The following is a 6,000-nucleotide window of genomic DNA, read 5'->3' on the forward strand; positions in this document are numbered from 1 at the left end:
TTTGATTTTTTTGCCAGCATATTTCTTTTTCTCTGCAAGCCACTGCTAAATTGTGCTTCCTATATGTTTTTATAAAATCACTGAATCAAATCTAACTCTGATTACATCAGAGAAGGCCAGGTACCCTACACCATAACAGGGGGTATGAAATTTGACTTGTCTACTTAAAGATCACCAAAATCTGATAACAAGGTCAATTAGGTCCCTGGGTGGGATTGAACCACCAACCTTTTGGTTAATAGCCGTACACGCTAACTGATTGCGCCACAGAGACACTTTGCAAAAGTACATACTGACAAATGCTAATAAGCATTCATCTAAAACGTTTCCTAGAAAAACTTTAAAAAGTCAATAATCTGGAGAGTTTTTGTAAGATGTTTCTTCCATCAACCAACGAAGAAACACATTGGTACTTTCCCATGATGAGTGAGTGCTTCAGGATCTCTTGCACTTACATGTGCAGCAGAGTACTGCAATGGAAGCATGCTGGGCCCATAACCCAGAGGTAGGCAGATTGAAACTATCCTCTGCTATATGCATTTTTTTTTGTTAATTAAAGTAATCCAAAACTGGGATTGATATTTTGGCTCTTTTATTTTTTCTTAAAGTACAATAACTTTTACCATTTTAATTTGTTTTAATAGTATATTGACAGTATTGTTTTCTTTCAAAAATCCACTTCATTTTCTTTACCCTATTATTAAAATGGTAATTGACAAAAACAAACTACATTGTCACCAGAAGAGCAATACAAAATGTACAAGTGATATATTAAAATCATCTTTCCAGCTTGAATTTCAATGATGCATTGGGGCAACGATTTTGTGAGAAACATCTTCACCCTTAAATAAAGATTTTCTTAATTCCTTACCTGTGTGCTAATTAGATATCACCTTGTTTTCATATTAAACAGACTTCCACATGAGAAAGCAGCAAGGATGCAGTGGCGTTAATGTTTCCTGGTGTCAACCTGTATTATTTCAGTACACATTGAAATGAGGATGCATCTTGCTGCCTTTCCAATGAAGCAAGTTTAATTTAGTAATAGGTGAAAAACCATCCTTACAAAGGTGTTAATCAGAGACTTGGCTTTGTGGACACTTTTCAGAGAACAATTTTGTTAGCATAAAAATAAAGCCAGAAAATAAAGAGCTGTTTAATCACTCAATTGGATTTTTCTGCCAGCATATTTTTTTTCTCTGCAACCCACTGCTAAATTGTGCTTCCTAGCTGTTTTTATAAAATCACTGAATCAAATCTAACTCTAATTACATCAGAGAAGGCCAAGTACCCTACACCATAACAGGGGGTTTGAAATTTTGACTTGTCTACTTAAAGATCACCAAAATCTGATAACAAGGTCAATTAGGTCCCTGGGTGGGATTGAACCACCAACCTTTTGGTTAATAGCCGTACATACTAACTGATTGCGCCACAGAGACACTTTGCAAAAGTCCATACTGACAAAGGCTAATAAGCATTCATCTAAAACGTTTCCTAGCAAAACTTTAAAAAGTCAATAAACGGGAGAGTTTTTGTAAGATGTTTCTTCCATCAACCAACGAAGAAACACATTGGTACTTTCCCATGATGAGTGAGTGCTTCAGGATCTCTTGCACTTACATGTGCAGCAGAGTACTGCAATGGAAGCATGCTGGGCCCATAAACCAGAGGTAGGCAGATTGAAACTATCCTCTGCTATATGCATTTTTTTTTGTTAATTAAAGTAATCCAAAACTGGGATTGATATTTTGTCTCTTTTATTTTTACTTAAAGTACAATAACGTTTACCATTTTAATTTGTTTTAATAGTATATTGACAGTATTGTTTTCTTTCAAAAATCCACTTCATTTTCTTTACCCTATTATTAAAATGGTAATTGACAAAAACAAACTACATTGTCACCAGAAGAGCAATACAAAATGTACAAGTGATATATTAAATTCATCTTTCCAGCTTGAATTTCAATGATGCATTGGGTCAACAATTTTGTGAGAAACATCTTCACCCTTAAATAAAGATTTTCTTAATTCCTTACCTGTGTGCTAATTAGATATCACCTTGTTTTCACATTAAACAGACTTCCACATGAGAAAGCAGCAAGGATGCAGTGGCGTTAATGTTTCCTGGTGTCAACTTGTATTATTTCAGTACACATTGAAATGAGGATGCATCTTGCTGCCTTTCCAATGAAGCAAGTTTAATTTAGTAATAGGTGAAAAACCATCCTTACAAAGGTGTTAATCAGAGACTTGGCTTTGTGGACACTTTTCAGAGAACAAATTTGTTAGCATAAAAATAAAGCCAGAAAATGAAGAGCTGTTTAATCACTCAATTGGATTTTTCTGCCAGCATATTTTTTTTCTCTGCAACCCACTGCTAAATTGTGCTTCCTAGCTGTTTTTTATAAAATCACTGAATCAAATCTAACTCTGATTACATCAGAGAAGGCCAGGTACCCTACACAATAAGAGGGGGTTTGAAATTTTGACTTGTCTACTTAAATATCACCAAAATCTGATCACAAGGTCAATTACGTCCCTGGGTGGGATTGAACCACCAACCTTTTGGTTAATAGCCGAACACACTAACCGATTGCGCCACAGAGACACTTTGCAAACAGTACATACTGACAAAGGCTAATAAGCATACATCTAGAACGTTTCCTAGAAAAACATTAAAAAATCAATAATCTGGAGAGTTTTTGTAAGATGTTTCTTCCATCAACCAATGAATAAACACATTGGTACTTTCCTATGATGAGTGAGTGCTTCAGGATCTCTTGCACTTACATGTGCAGCAGAGTACTGCAATGGAAGCATGCTGGACCCATAACCCAGAGGTAGGCAGATTGAAACTATCCTTTGCTATATGCATTTTTTTTTGTTAATTTAAGTAATCAAAACTGGGATTGATATTTTTGCTCTTTTATTTTTACTTAAAGTACAACAACTTTTACCATTTTAATTTGTTTTAATAGTATATTGACAGTATACTTTTCTTTCAAAAATCCACTTAATTTTCTTTACCCTATTATTAAAATGGTAATTGACAAAAAAAACTACATTGTCACCAGAAGAGCAATACAAAATGTACAAGTGATATATTAAAATCATCTTTCCAGCTTGAATTTCAATGATGCATTGGGGCAACAATTTTGTGAGAAACCTCTTCACCCTTAAATAAAGATTTTCGTAATTTCTTACCTGTGTGCTAATTAGATATCACCTTGTTTTCACATTAAACAGACTTCCACATGAGAAAGCAGCAAGGATGCAGTGGCGTTAATGTTTCCTGGTGTCAACCTGTATTATTTCAGTAGACATTGAAATGAGGATGCATCTTGCTGCCTTTCCAATGAAGCAAGTTTAATTTAGTAATAGGTGAAAAACCATCCCTACAAAGGTGTTAATCAGAGACTTGGCTTTGTGGACACTTTTCAGAGAACAAATTTGTTAGCATAAAAATAAAGCCAGAAAATGAAGAGCTGTTTAATCACGCAATTTGATTTTTTTGCCAGCATATTTCTTTTTCTCTGCAACCCACTGCTAAATAGTGCTTCCTACTTGTTTTTATAAAATCACTGAATCAAATCTAACTCTGATTACATCAGAGAAGGCCAGGTACCCTACACCATAACAGGGGGTATGAAATTTGACTTGTCTACTTAAAGATCACCAAAATCTGATAACAAGGTCAATTAGGTCCCTGGGTGGGATTGAACCACCAACCTTTTGGTTAATAGCCGTACATACTAACTGATTGCGCCACATAGACCCTTTTACTTGCCTTATAGAGCAGCTCTGGAGCTGTTACAGTGCCCGGCTGCTGCAAGAAATCAGCTTGAATGCTTAAGCGGCTGGGGCATAGCCAACATGAGCCCCACACCGAAGGAGGGTGGAGGTGTTTAATGCGAACTAGGGGTCATCCAAGCGCCGCAAAAGGCCGCCATGCCCTGCACGCCCCTTTTCTCTTTTCATATGCAGACGAGGGTTGATGTGATGACATCACCATATGCAAATCCATCTGCTGCAGGCCTTCCCCCAGGAATGCTTGCACTAGTTGTTGCATTTGGTTTGTTGTTTGGGGGTGCTTCAGTATTAGGCAGCCTTCTGCCCTCCCATGTTCATCTGAAAATATGTGTTCTCCCTGCAGTTGTTGTCCCCAGATGAGAGTTCCCTTGTGCTGCCTCAGTTGGATCTCCTTCACTTGACAGGGGGGTACCCGAGCAGCAACCCTCCCCAGCTCTAGCCCAACTCCTACTTACCTGCCAGGTGAGATACTATGATCATGAAGGTGCTTCTCCCAGGGCAAGGCTCACCCATTGCACTCTGGGTGTGCTGCTCCTGCGATTTCCCCAAATGTGGGAAACTTGACTGCATAATTTGTGTTTCCCCTGGTCGGCTCTCGTATAATTCAGATCTCTTTGTCTCAGGTCTCTCTCCAGCCTAGTTTGCTGTCTGTTTCCACTTCTCTTTTCTTGAGCCGCTCCCTTCTATGCCCTTGCGCACTATCCTGACTTCTCCCGTCTGCTTACTTTGTGCTTTCCAATGCACAATGCAAACTACAGGTAGTACTGCAGGGCCCACACCCTTTTACTTGCCTTACAGAGCAGCTCTGGGGCTGTTACAGTGCCCAGCTGCTGCAAGAAATCAGCTTGAATGCTTCAGGGGCTGGGGCATAGCCAACATGAGCCCCACACCGAAGGAGGGTGGAGGTGTTTAATGCGAACTAGGGGTCATCCAAGCGCCGCAAAAGGCCGCCATGCCCTGCACGCCCCTTTTCTCTTTTCATATGCAGACGAGGGTTGAAGCCAACTTTGACCCACTGCTTGGATGGCATTACCATATGCAAATCAATCTGCTGCAGGCCTTCCCCCAGGAATGCTTGTACTAGTTGTTGCATTTGGTTTGTTGTTTGGGGGTGCTTCAGTATTAGGCAGCCTTCTGCCCTCCCATGTTCATCTGAAAATATGTGTTCTCCCTGCAGTTGTTGTCCCCAGATGAGAGTTCCCTTGTGCTGCCTCAGTTGAATCTCCTTTACTTGACAGAGATGTGCCTGAGCAGCGGCCCTCCCCAGCCCTATCTCAAATCATACTTATTTTGCATAGGAGATACTATGGTCATGAAGATTGTTCTCCCAGGGTGAGGTTCATTCATTGCATTCTGGGTATGCTGACCCCTGTGATTTCCCCAAATGTGGGAAACTCGACTGCATTATTTGTGGTAGTGGGGGACTGTGTTTGTGCTTTCCTCTGGTCAGCTCTGGTAAAAGTCAGATTTCTTTGTCTCAGATCTTCCTCTAACCTTGTTCTTCTTTCGAGAGTTCCCTTGTGCTGCCTCAGTTGGATCTCCTTCACTTGACAGGGGGGTGCACGAGCAGCGACCCTCCCCAGCTCTAGCCCAACTCCTATTTACCTGCCAGGTGAGATACTATGATCAGGAAGGTGCTTCTCCCAGGGCAAGGTTCACCCATTGCACTCTGGGTGTGCTGCTCCTGCGATTTCCCCAAATGTGGGACACTTGACTGCATAATTTGTGTTTCCTCTGGTCGTCTCTCATATAATTCAGATCTCTTTGTCTCAGGTCTTTCTCCAGCCTAGTTTGCTGTCTGTTTCCACTTCTCTTTTCTTGAGCCGCTCCCTTCTATGCAGTTGCGCACTATCCTGACCTCTCCCGTCTGCTTACTTTGTGCCTTCCAACGCACAATGCATACTACAGGTAGTGCTGCAGGGCCCACACCCTTTTACATGCTTTACAGAGCAACTCTGGAGCTGTTACAGTTCCCAGCTGCTGCAAGAAATCATCTTGAATGCTTCAGGGGCTGGGGCATAGCCAACATGAGCCCCACACCGAAGGAGGGGTCATCCAAGCGCCACAAAAGGACACCATGCCCTGCACATCCCTTTTTTCTTTTCATATGCAGACGAGGGTTGAAGCCAACTTTGACCCACTGCTTGGATGACATCACCATATACAAATCCATCTGCTGCAGGCCTT

General features: G+C 40.9%; 3 non-coding genes across 3 annotated transcripts; all 3 read left to right on the top strand.

Annotated features, from left to right (window-relative positions):
- The first annotated feature begins 4,260 nt into the window (after positions 1–4,260).
- LOC135003769 (U1 spliceosomal RNA) lies at positions 4,261–4,423 on the top strand. The gene has a single exon (XR_010204666.1). It is a non-coding gene; the product is annotated as a U1 spliceosomal RNA (small nuclear RNA).
- A 671-nt stretch (positions 4,424–5,094) lies between these two features.
- LOC135003765 (U1 spliceosomal RNA) lies at positions 5,095–5,258 on the top strand. The gene has a single exon (XR_010204662.1). It is a non-coding gene; the product is annotated as a U1 spliceosomal RNA (small nuclear RNA).
- A 152-nt stretch (positions 5,259–5,410) lies between these two features.
- Positions 5,411–5,573, top strand: LOC135003773 (U1 spliceosomal RNA). The gene has a single exon (XR_010204670.1). It is a non-coding gene; the product is annotated as a U1 spliceosomal RNA (small nuclear RNA).
- Positions 5,574–6,000: the final 427 nt, after the last annotated feature.

The sequence above is a fragment of the Pseudophryne corroboree genome, unplaced genomic scaffold, assembly GCF_028390025.1.
Source record: "Pseudophryne corroboree isolate aPseCor3 unplaced genomic scaffold, aPseCor3.hap2 scaffold_1903, whole genome shotgun sequence".
Classification (NCBI taxonomy): Eukaryota; Metazoa; Chordata; class Amphibia; order Anura; family Myobatrachidae; genus Pseudophryne; species Pseudophryne corroboree.